Source organism: Phacochoerus africanus, chromosome 1 (genome assembly GCF_016906955.1).
Source record: "Phacochoerus africanus isolate WHEZ1 chromosome 1, ROS_Pafr_v1, whole genome shotgun sequence".
NCBI classification, from domain to species: domain Eukaryota; kingdom Metazoa; phylum Chordata; class Mammalia; order Artiodactyla; family Suidae; genus Phacochoerus; species Phacochoerus africanus.
The window spans coordinates 147,938,667-147,951,389 of NC_062544.1; the positions used below are offsets into that span (position 1 = coordinate 147,938,667).

A 12,723-nucleotide genomic window follows, 5' to 3' on the forward strand; every position below is an offset into this window, starting at 1 on the left:
TCCAAGTGTGGCTGGACCAGTCTGAGAGAGGACAGTGAGAGGTGTCAGCATGGATATTTGGCACTGCAGGACGATGGCCCTTCTGGAGGGGGAGGCACTGACCACCAGGGGAGCAGGCAGGAGCAAGCTGAGTGGGTGACATTGAAGGCCATCAGGTGCCAGACTCTCACCCGGAGAGTCTCTTTCTAATGCCTCCAGGGCCTACCGTAGGATCAGCTTTTCACAACTGTCCTAGGAATCTTCATGAGGCGTTTTCCTTGCATTTGGTGGGTCTAGATGGCTGGTGCCACCAACAGTGATGAGGTTGATCACCATTTGAGTGCCTACTGGTATTGTGCTAATTAACTCTTTCTGTCACAGGTCTTCACCACTATCCCATGAGGTACCACCATTGTTATCCTCATTTTATAGAAAAGGACACTGAGGGACAAAGAGCTTGTGTGACTTGCCCCCCGGGTCATCAACTAGTAAGTGGCCAAGCCAGAGTTCCATTGAAATCTGTCCTTCCCCAGAACCCAAGCCCTTAACACAGCAGTACATGGTGGTTCTTGGGAAGAGATTTTCATGCCCCTCCCCCCAAGCCTGTTCACCCCTTTTCATCTAGGCCTCCTCTCTGCAGAAACTTTCCCATGGAAGGGTTCAGTCACCCCCCGGTGGGCACATCTCCTGGAACGTTAGGGAGCCCTGACATCCTGAGGCCGCAAGTCAGGTCTCTTGGAACTTCCCATCCTTTTGTGTCTTCCTTTCTCCTAACAAGGGGTGGTTGTACAGTAATTGGGAAGGTGATTGTGTGCTAGGAGACACTGGGGAATTCCTGAAAAGCTCAGAGCTTTCCCATCATTCAGCCAAGCCGACGAGCCTCCTGGAGTTCCCGGCCCTGCATCTCAGCCACAGGAATGGGCCTCGGACCCTCCTCCTGCAAGGAGCTGCATGAGCTGGTGAAGCAGTCATACCCCAGGGTGACGGACGTGATTCTTAATGGAATTTAGACTAGATTCTCATGCTCTTTTATACCAAATGCTGCAGCTAATTTTAATATTTACTGGGCAGTTCTGTGTGACTGTGAACAATGGATTCCAATGAGCCACAGTCTCCAGACTAACCTATTGAATGCTCACTGTGGGTCTTCCATGTGAGATTGACTTGCTGCATTTAAGTGCGGTGGAGAGGTGGCGGGGCTGTCAGGAGATATAGGCAGACTTGGAGCTCCCCCACACTGTTTGGATTCAGTGTTTGTAGGCTCCTTTTCACAAATGAATAAAAATCTCAGGATCTACGATCAGCCTGGTAGTCCCCAGCTACCAGCCATGTGGTTGCTTTTCCTCTCTCAGCTATGTTTCTTCATCCGTAAATTGGACATACTTTTAGGGCTATTCAGAAGGCTTAATGAAATTGTGTGGTTACGCTTCGTGAAGTACCTTGTAAATACTGACAACAATATTGTGTCGTATAGGGAATGGTTCCTCAGCGTTTGTAACACACAACTCAAGTCACTCCCATGCTGTAAGGATCAGCCAGAAGTTATGATGAGGGTTTTGTACATGTTTGACCTTTAAATAAAATTAGTGCCTTTCCCTTCTCATTTTTGGGGTGAGTGATGGTGGGTGTTCATTTCTGGTAAAATAATCTTCATAAAATTCTTACCCAAAGTCTGTCTTACCCTGTCCTGGTGACGCATCCCATGTGAGGCACATCCGACCTAGCCTACCTCTAGGCTAAGGGAGAGGAAGGGGGAGGAGGCTTTTTAAAATTTTTACCATATGCGTGCCTAGTTCCCAGCCCACCTATAGGCAGAGGTGAGTGCTCTGGTGTTTGATTTAGAGTCATGGGGAAATCTGCACCACCCGTCCTCAGGGAGCCCTAAATGTTGATTTGCCTTTGGGGGGGCAGGGGTTTCGGTGAAACCTGATTTACAGCATCACCCTGGTACTGATTTCCTTTCACATACTCCACAGGAAGTGCTCTGGTGATATTGGCACTGAGCAAGTAACAAAGGGCTTAAAATGTCGGCTCTGGAAACAAAACTGCACCTTGTGATGTAAGAATGATTGAACCACACTTGATCTCTGATTACAGCTAAAACAACAGTTGCTAAATCCAGCTAACATGGAAAAACCAGAAAAGAAGAGGCAGAATCAGCCAGACCCATGGCCTGGGCCAGAGAAAGGGGGCCTTTGGGAGACACAGAGCTTGTGTTTCCACTTGTCTGATGCTAAGTGCGCAGCCCCAGCCCCCTCTTTCCTGAAGTCCTCGGCCGCGGCATGTTGACACTAGCAGTGGGAACTCCGTGATTTAAAGTTGAGTTGAAAGAACTGCTTTTATCATTTCAAGTATGCAGCCCCAGGCCAAAACAGACAAAACAATTTTTTAAAGTCCCAGTTCAAAAGCAGTTTGAAACACTCTTTTTCTCACATGAGTGTCTCCATCAAAAGGAACCCCAGATCTTGCCACTGTTCCGTGTGCCCTTCCTCTGATCACCTACCTGGCACAATCCCCGCGGCTAACCGATGAACCCAGTCCACTGGCTCCCCTGGGTTAGCTGTGACTCAGTTAAGCTAAATTGGAACCATGTAAAATGAACGTTCCAGCCACTGACAGGGCAGCCTGTTCCACTGCTGTCACCACAGGGAACCCCAGGTAGGAGCGCTGAAAAATGAGGTTCAGGGACTCCCTGCAACCAGACCATATTACAGAGAAGAAAATCATCACACAAAATGGGGGCAGCCGCTACGTGTCTCTCAGAAAAGCAGAAGAATTCCAATAAAGAATGTCCAGTCTATTTTTAATGCTGCTAATAAATACCATACATTCTGAGTCTACAGCAGATCCCCCATTATCCTGTCATCTTCCAGGTGAGGTTCTGTACTTTGCAGATCGTTAAGAACGCAACTCTCTGTCATTGAGCAGATACTTAAAACGACAACACTGAAATGAACTCCTGCCTTTTCCCTCCATGCTTCGGGAATGGGGATGGAACACGGGGGTATTTATCTATCCCTCTGTCTGCTCACATCTCACATGTGTTACCTCCTCAGGGACAGAGAGAGTGCCCTTCTCTCAAGCGTAAGATTGAGTGTTCTCATAAGAGGGTAGCACTAAATCGTTTGTGGGTTTTTCACTCCCGTATCCTTGTCATTACAGATACATTGTTGGTTGGTTGAGCATCTTTCATGCAACCAGTATGAGTATCTAGGTACAGCCTTTTTTTTTTCAATCAGATGACCAAGTACTGAGAAACTTTATAGCCTTTATTTCCTCATGTATAAAATAGAGATTATCTCTTGCAAGATTGTTTGGAGGGTCTAAGATGCTATTATGATTGCAGACTAGACCCCATGAAAGGAAAAGTATGTTTCTTACTTCTGATGGAAAACTCCGGTACTCTGAATGTGTAGGTCTTTTTCCCACACCAAGTAATTCTCTAATTCTCTGCAGACGCCAGGTGCCTCCAGTCTCATTCCATTCTGACGCTGTCTACCTGGAGATCACGTCAGATCCCACAGGCTGAGGGCTCAGGCCTATAAGACTCCCTCCTCAGGTGACCCACAACTTCCTTCTGACTTGGCTACAAATCCAGAGTTCCCAGGACCACCCTGCCTCAGGCTTATAATTTGCTAGAATTGTTCTCAGAACCCAGGAAAATTTACTTACTAAGTTACCAGTTTTTATAAAAGGATACAACTTAAGAACAAGCTGGAAGAGTCATGTGGAACATGGTATCGGGGGAGGGGCAGGGAGCTTGCAGACCCTCTCTAGGCAGGGCGCCCCCCAGCACCTCCAAGGTGTTCTCTAGCTCCAAAGATTTCCAAACCCCATACAGTACCACAGGGATCGTTATAGAGGCTTCATCATCACTAATTCAATCTCCAGCCCTTCTCCCTTCCCTAGAGGATGAGGGGTGCAGCTGAAAGTTGTAAGCCTCTAATCATGGCTTGGTTTTTCTGGAGACTAGTCCCCATACTGAAACCATCAAGGAGAACACCTCATGAAGACAAAAGATGCTCCTGTCACTCAAGAAATTCTAAGGGGTTTAGGAGCTCTGGGTCAGGGTCCAAACATTAGAACAAAAGATGCTCCTGGCACCTCGATCACTTAGGAAATTACAAAGGTATTAGGAGCTTGGCCAGGAGCCAAGGATAAAGACCAAAAAATAGATTTGTTTGTTTGTTTGTTTATTCACCTACTTGTTCATTATGCGTTAAACAGATATTGACTGAACCTTTTTTTGGGCTGGACTCTGACTAGGTACTGAGGCCGCAATGAAAGAGATTCTTGCCTTCAGGGAGTTTGCAGCTAACCATCTCATTCACGTTTTCCTTCTTTCATAAGCTGTCAGCGTTCATCCTTCAGGACTGTTTCGTTCTTTGGATTCCCCACTTTCAAGAGTAGGCATATTGAACCCAAGTTTCCCTTTCTCCATGAGGTTTTCCTGGGCCACCCTGAGCCCTGTGTTTCAGTTTCTCCAACAATAAAATAAAGCCCAAAGGGAGCAAACAGTAGTATGTCCAAAGATTGTTAGGAGGTTAAAGCAGAAAAGAAAAAGAAATGTATACCTTTAGGAAAAATCTGTCAATCAGGTGGCATTCTAACATGTGTTGGCCTAAAGAAATTCTTTTTGTTTTTTGTTTTTTAATAACAGCTTTATTGAAATCCAATTCACATGTCAGGCATTTTACCAACTTACGGTGTATAATTCAATGGGTTATATTTTAGTGTTTTCAGAGTTGTGTAACCCTAATCACAATCAATTTTGGAACATTTTCATCACCCCCTCCAAAGATCCTGTACCTATTAACAGTCACTCAGTTGGTCCTCCTGTCACTCAGTATGTTTCTTATTATATCGTAATATCATACTCAGTACACTGTGAAGTACTGTGGTAATGTGTGATTAATGCTGCTCTGTTTCCCAGACTCACAGAGATTCTTGGACCATAACCTGCGCTCAGAAACCCTTGCCGTGGTAGAATTTTGACAGTATTTTAAGTTGCTAACTTATAAATAGTAGGATTGTTAATGATGTCCCTAACTCTTTCCATTAATTTTTTCAAGTTGCTTATTATTATTTGTATACAGCAAAATTGATTTTTGTGTATTTATTATATATCTAACAACATTGTTGACTTATCTTACTATTTTTCATAGTTTATCTGCAAGTTCTTTCAGATTTTCATGTAAATTGTCATATCCTTTGCAAATAACAATAGTTTGGGCTCTTCTCTTCCAATATGCATACCTCATTTCATTTTCTTGTTTTTACCCCCCCACCCCCGCCTTTGGTTAAGGCTGCCAAAATAATGTTGAATTGAAACACTAATAAGAGTGTCCTTGATTTATTTCTAACTTTACTGAGAATGCTTCTGAAGTTTCACAGTTTGTCGTGGTATTTGCCATAGGTTTTACTAGGTTCCTGATTTGCAGTTTATTAAAATTATGAGTGAATGTTAGAAGCAGTTCCTGCATCTATTGAGATGTTTATTTTTTTTAGTCCTTTTATTAAAAACTAGTAGTATGGTATATTACTAGATTTTTTGGAAAATGTTGAACCGTCTTTGCATTTCTGAGATAATACTCTTTTCCACTCATCCCAGAGTAACTATGTCCTTAGTTCAGAATTTGCATTCTGAGGAACTAGCTCCCAGGATGTCAGTGACACTGGGCTATTATTTTTCCTGTTGTACCAGAGCCTTATAACATTTATTAATGTGTGTCAGGATTGTGTGGGAAGGAACACCAGGACTTGTGTTCAGGGGCATGATTGTTATGATGCATAACCCACAGAGTTTATTTAGGACACAGATTTATCAAAATGTGAGAAACTTCTATCCTACACAGGACTTTAACTGCATAGGAAACAGTTTAGTGCCTCTTGCTCCTTTAAGACTGATCACTCTTATCTCTGCAGAAATGCAAGAGTGAACTGTTTTGTGGTAACTCCCGTTTCCCTGCCTGTTGGCTTAAATGTGCCTTACTTTGTCTATTGGCTGAAGATCACCCACACAGTCATCTCTCTGCTTGAGTGTGGGCTCTCTGTTGCCTCCTCATTTGTGTGGAACACACATTTTAGCAAAGAAAATGAACATATTAATGAAGTAAGGCCCTGCTTACTTTTCTACTTTGAAAGGTAAGCATTTCACAAGGCAAGGTTTTCCATACTGAATCTCGTTTTCACCCCACAAGAATGTTGACTTCATTCAACAAATACTTATTGAGCTGCAGTTACTAAGTCAGCAAGTATTAGACCCTGCTAATGTGCCCAGGTGTATCCAAGTCCTGATGGCACACACCTTACACCACGTGCATCGTCTGTTCTGCCTTCAGAGAGCTCACGGTCAGTCATTTATTATCGCCAACATCTATGTCAGACAGCTGTGTGCTTCTTGTGTGGCACCACTGCCAGAGACCTGGAGAAGGTGACAGCAAAAAAACCTCATCTCTGACAACATGCCCCAGTGTCCAGCCCAGTAGGGGAGACAATACACAGCACACATGGAGAATTAAAAACAACATCATTAAGAATAAACTCACAGTTTAAGGACACAGTAGCAGAGAAGTCCTAAGTAAACTGTTGTCACATTCACAACTGCACTGGCAGTCAGACGGTCAGTGGGGGCTGGGGAGGTAAAGGGAAGGCTTTCTGCAAAATGCATAGGAATTTCTTGAAGGTGGGCCTGGGGAACATATCAGTAAGGAAAATACTGCATTGGAACCACGGTTGAAAACGGAATGGTACATCCAGGTGACAGTGGCAACCAACCACCATAGCTGTACAGAAAGGTACCTGAAGAGGAATGAAAGGGAGGATTAGGAATTAAGAGCCAGCCTGAGGGCACCAGGGCCAGGGACCTCTATGACCTTCAGTCACCTTCAGGCCCATAGCCCTCTCCCTGCTCCTCCCTCTCAGTGACCATCCTTCATTGTCCTCTCCTGCCGTGTTCCCTCGTCCTTACTCCTTTGTCACTAGAAGGCAGTGGAGCTGCTGGCTGGCTGGTGTGGTAACCCTCTCTTCCTGGCCAGAGGGAGCCAGGTTAGAGGCAGGCCTGAGGCCAGGGTCACTCAGGCAGACGGAGCCAGCACCATGCTCTGTAGTCTTCCCACCTCAGCAGACGTGACTAAACAGACTCTGTCCGCAGTGAACAATTAATGCATTTGTCAGAGCCGCTCACAGGGTGAGTGAGGCCCTTACAAGCAGCAGCACGTCCTAAGCAGCAAAAGTACCACCTGTGCGTCCGGAGCCTTCCTTCTGCAGAACAGGTTTCCAGTAGATGCAGTGAACATTGTGAGGTTAACTTTTTAGGAAGTGCAACCTTTTGAATTTAAGGAACCATGATGACCCAAGCTATAATTGGCCCTGAAGTTGCTTCCACACCTGTTTCTGAGAAACTTGGATGCTGAAATGTGAAGCAATGATTTGCTGTAGTTAAAAATGCAAAAAAAATCGAAATTCTTTCCAACTGGTACCCAGCCTGGACCTGTTCATGAATTGTGCCCCTGCCTCTGAGCTAGATCATCACTACCTTCCTGACTGCCACCTCCATCTCTGACCCCACCTAGCTACAGCCTTTGTCTCTCTGGTTCTTCCTAATAACGAATTGTAACTCTTCACATTTGTTTTACTCTTCCTCCCGTGGCCCCGGGTGAATGCCCCTCACCACAGGGCAGGGCAGCCCGGTGCTCTCAGCTAATAGGTGACAGTGTGTTGAGCTAAAACCTAGTTGTCCTGGCCCCCTGGGTGCGAGAGGCCTAACCAGTACGGGGAGATGAGAGTGGGAAGCTCTGGGACTCCTGTCCCATCAGCCTGAGAGATGGGGGACCTCACAGTGGGAGGGGGCTGAGAGGAAGCTCCAAGGGTCAAGCGAGAGGAAGGACCCCTCCTGTTGCCTGGAGAGGCAAAGCAGTTCCTCACAGGGACACCCCCGCCCCCACACCAGTCCTTTGTCGATGGCACCAAGAGGGCTCAGTCATGTGTACACATCCTCAGGCCCAAGGAACGAATGGCCTGCAAGCCTGTGTTGACTTTCACTAAGCTCCACCTTGACAACAAAGCATTTTGAAGTTTATCAAATGGTTAAAAATGGTCTAATAACAGCAGCTAATTTATCTAGTGCTTTATTTACTGTGTGCCAAATACGCATATACTTTCTTGACATCATTTAATTTAATCATCAGACTTAAGGATTTGATCTTCCTGAGACCATCACTTAGAAAGTGATCACTTAAGACTTAGTTAAAACAAAAAGATTTGCATTTTATACCTACCTACAGACCAGTCCATCACTAAGCCAGGCTCTCCGAGGCACTGCAGAGGGTGCAGGAGGCGGCTGGTCCCTGCCCTCACGGTGCTCTAGATTCACAATGGGAAGAGAATTTCCCTAGCTAATTGGTGCTAAGAATAGGCTCATTCTTTTATTCCCCCATCCAGCAGGCAATTATTGATTATTGATTTATGCCTGGAGTATGGCTCGCTAGTGCTGTGTGAGCTGTTGCAGACACTGGTCTTAAGGAGCATGTCACCTGCAAGGAATAAACCACAGGTGCCCTGTGCTGGGCCCAAAGAGAGGAAGAGGGTGGAGGGCCCGTCTAGAAGGACGAGGTGGAGATGCAAGAAGGGGAAGAGTTGATGTGAAGAACCAGCTTCTCTGCTAAGTTTAACGATAGCCTCGCTGTGGTACAGGGCAGGTTCACCAGTGCCTGACAGGCCCTCAGCGGTTAGGATAATGTTAGTAGAGTGAAAGGGCTTGGGAGAAGCCCTGAGTTAGTTCTTTTGCCTGTACACTATTCCCTGGCCCCAGTGCTGGCTTTGACTGGATGGGTGACTAGGTGCCTGGGTGCTAACCTGGAAGGTTTCTCCCAGGGCTGGGAAAGGACTGGAGGGTGTGCTCTTCTCTCTGCTGGCCTGGGATTGAGGTCTCCCCTGGGGCTGAGAGTGATCCGCCCCCATGGTGCCGCCTGCAGTGGCGCATCAGGCAGGAGGAGCACTCTCGGGTGGCCATGCTGAGTGTTTATCCCCCAGCCCATGTCCCCAGCGCCTTTCGTCATCGCCATGCACGTTCACTGAAACTCAGCAAGACCCATGCCAAGAAAAACAAAGAAAATGATCTCTTAGCGATTATTTATATTGTAAACCTCCTCTGGAATGATTTTTTTCCCCCAGTCCAGCTTGCAATAATTTATTTAGAAAGATAAATTGATTTTTAAGTGTGATTTTAAAGAGTTTGGGCCCATACTTTATTTAGCCTTGGTTTCTGTTATTCTTCTGCTTGGGTTTTATGTTGTTCCCAAAGTGAACTTGGATTTACCTTCTTCTCCTGGTAGTTCAGGACCACTGAGAAAAATCCCCGTTCTGTAAAAATAGTCAGCCATCACCTCAGGACACTCAGGCAGAAATGACTCTGAAATGACTAAGAACTGTCCATGCAAACTACTTTCCGAGAAGAGAGAAGAGATGGGTGGGAATACATGGAGCTGATTCTTTAAAGGTGTTATTGTTACCTAGCCCCTGTTGCTCTTTCTTCTCTACAAACCAAAGTGCAACTTTCTGAACGGAGTGCCTGTTGTTTATCAAGAAAGAGAAAAGACAAAAATGAAAGGGCTTGAACCACAAAACATTGAGTGGTTTAGGAAGGGGGCTTTTAAAAAATATTAAGAGAATGCACCATTCTCCTTTCTCGCTCTTAAACATTGAAGCTCTTTCAAGTTATGGCCAATTAGAAAAAACTTGGAGCGCATCTTGAGGCCCAGACTTCCCACCACCAGAAGTGCGCAGCCGCAAAGTAAAAGTCGAGAATTCAGCACTTCTGAGCTGTGTAGTCTGGAAAAGTACTGACCAGAGGAAAGCCTTGGGCCGGGGCCGTGGGCTCCGTGCTTCTCCAGCCCCCACCAAAAAGCTGTGACCCATCCTGCTGGCATGGCTGTGCCCCTCTGCCAGGTGGGCCGTCAGCTTCACCTGTAGCATGTTCAGGCTGAACAAGAGAGGAGTTGGAGATTCCAGTGACCCCCAGTGAAAAGCTTCTAGAGTCTTAGCACTGAGCCCTTCTGCTGCCAGTTGAGCATGTGGATGCCATGGCTGCAGGCAGATGCCCCTCCTGCATAGGCATCTATATTTAGGTGTGGGCAGGAGGTTGCCAAGGTAAAGAAAGGCATGGTCCGTGTCGCCTCAGCATGCTGTTTGTCTTGGAAGAGAGGCCCTCACCGCCTGTCCCCACATCTGCTCACAGGCCGGCCCTGTATTGCCCCGAGGGTTAGACACTCCCAGAGGAGAAGGCGTTCTCCCCAGAGGCCCACGGTTTGGAAGGCGGCAGAACCTTCCTGAATGGCGTCCTTCATGCGGGAGTCTACGTGCCGCCCAGCAGGACTGCACGCCGTGGCTTGCGCTCAGTCAGCAGGCGTGCGCTCAAGACCCGAGTGACCCGGCGTGTCCAGTGGCTCATCGCCCCTCAGAGAAGCAGTCCTTGAACCTGTAGTGGGCAGCTGCTTTCTCTCCGCTCTGAGTCCTGGCCTGCTGACTGCTTGGGGACGGCCCCAGTCACTGCCTGCCATCGCATACCTGGCTACTCAAGGAGTGTCTCCCCACTCCCCCCAGCCACCCAAAGGCTTCTCCCGCTCTCTACCCGCCACCCAGGAAGCTCCCCTGTCCCTGCTTCCTGACAGGCCTCACTCCTGGCCTTCTGTCCTCATCCCGCACCCCCTCGCCCCAGTGTCTTGGCTCCCTGGCATCTCCCCAGCCTTGCTACCAGGTCACACACACACACCCCATTTGCTTGCGAATCACCTCTTCCAGGAAGCCTTCTATAAAGGGCCAATTGGTTTTTTTCCTGGGATTCCTGATGTGGGGGCCTCCCTTGAGGCCATGCTGGCATTGCTTCTAGAATGTTCCATGTTTAGGGCTTAGATCCTGTGGCTCTAACCTGCTGAGCCACAACAGGAACTCCTACTACAGAATATTGATTAGAGTTCCCTGTGCTATACAGCAGGTCCCCATTGGCCATCTGGTCCATATACATATGCATATGCCAATCCCAAACCCCAAACCATCCCTCCCCCTACCTTTCCCTTTGGTAACCAAAAGTTTGTTTTCAAAGTCTGTGAGTCTAATTCTGTTTTATAAAAAGATTGATTTCTATTATTTTTAAAATTACACATTTAAGTGATATCATATGGTATTTGTCTTTCTCTGTCTGACCTAACTTCTCTTAGTATGATAATTTCTAGGTCCATCCATGTTGCTATTAATGGCATTATTTCATTCTTTTTGAGGCTGCATAGTATTCCATTATGCATATATACCACATCTTCTTTATCCATTTCTCTGTTGCTAGACATTTAGGTTTTTTTCCATTCCTTGGCTGTTGTGAATAGTGCTGCAGTGAACATTGGGGTGTGTGTATCTTTTAAAATTATAGTTTTCTCTGGATATGTGCCCAGGAGTGGGATTGCTGGGTCATATGGTAGTTTTATTTTTAGTTTTCTGAGGAACCTCCATACTGTTCTCCATAGCGGTTGTAAGCAATATACATTCCCCTCAGCAGTGTAGGAGGGCTCCTTTGTCTCCAACCCTCTCCAGCATTTGTTGTTTGTAGACTCTTTGATGATAGCCATTCTGACTGGTGTGAGGTGACCTCACTGTTCTGACCCTGGAGGAGCTGTTCGGGCTGGTCTCCAGCCACCTTCTCAGAGGGCTTTCTTCAGGAGCACCTCAAACTCCGTGGACCCAGGGCTCCTGCTAGCCTCGTACCTTCATTCTCAGGGTGAAACACATCTGTCCTTTTTAAGAAATTTCTGCTGAACTCATCCTCAGCAGAGTAAAAGTGGTTCTATGTGGAAGGGGTAGAGCCCCCCCCAACCACCATCAGGCCGGCTGCCCAGACTGGCCACAGAGCAGGAGGGAAGGGCCTCTCAGCTGGCTGCTGGGGACAAGACCCCCTCCATTGAGCAGGTCAGGCAGTCCCTGGCCTCTCTGGGCCTCTCAGGGCTGTTACATGAGTAAGGGGAGTTTGGAAGGACTGCTACCAGGCGCCAGGTGAGCAGGACTGGAAGGGAACTGAGGGCCTTGCAGTGGGTCCGAATTAGCTCACTGAGGACAGAATATGTAGCAAAAACCATGTCTTTACAGTCTGCTCTGGGCGAGGGCAGCCACCTCCTGATAAATGCTCAGGGGAACGCTGGGCCAGCAGCCAGGACACGGCGAAGGAGGGGGGAGGGTGCTGGGGGCAGGAGAGGGGCTCCACCTTGCCAGCACCTTGTTCTGTCAGCAGTGATTGTCCCCAGGGTAGTTTGTCCTTGCCATGGGGCCTAGATCTTGGGATAGGTCTGTGCCTTCCCAGAACCTCCGCTGGGACTGTAGAGGATAAAAGCCAAAATTTCTGTTTCACAAGAGAGGTGCAGAGTTTCACGCACACCTAGGGAGGATGTTTGTGTTCCACTGAGGTCACTGCCCTTGTTTTCAGAGTAAACGTTTGTGTGAGCACACTCAGAGGGGGGAGTCCAGGGAGAGAGGACCCCCTCACCTCTCTTTCCTCAGGTGTGGACTGGGCCTGTGGCTCCAACCCAGTTCAGTACAGCTGAGAACCCCCTGGTAGTCTAGGGTTGCAGGCCCTGCTCCGCCTATGACCTTGCTGACTCCATGTCCGCTCCCCAGGCCTTAGTTTCCCTTTCTATAAAGTGGGGGGTGTGCACTTGATGTGTGTAAGATTATTTCCAGCTCTGACATTTTAGGACTCTGATC

General features: G+C 47.3%; 1 protein-coding gene across 9 annotated transcripts in view; it reads left to right on the top strand.

The window, feature by feature from the left end:
* Positions 1-12,723, top strand: part of ATG7 (autophagy related 7) — a 376,249-nt gene that overhangs the window by 344,475 nt on the left and 19,051 nt on the right. Inside the window, exon 20 of one of the 9 annotated variants that reach the window (XR_007135009.1) lies at positions 361-467. The exons of the other annotated variants lie outside the window; for them this stretch is intronic. The gene's annotated coding sequence lies outside the window, so the exon portion shown is untranslated. The remainder of the gene's footprint in view (positions 1-360; positions 468-12,723) is intronic. 9 annotated transcript variants of the gene reach the window in all.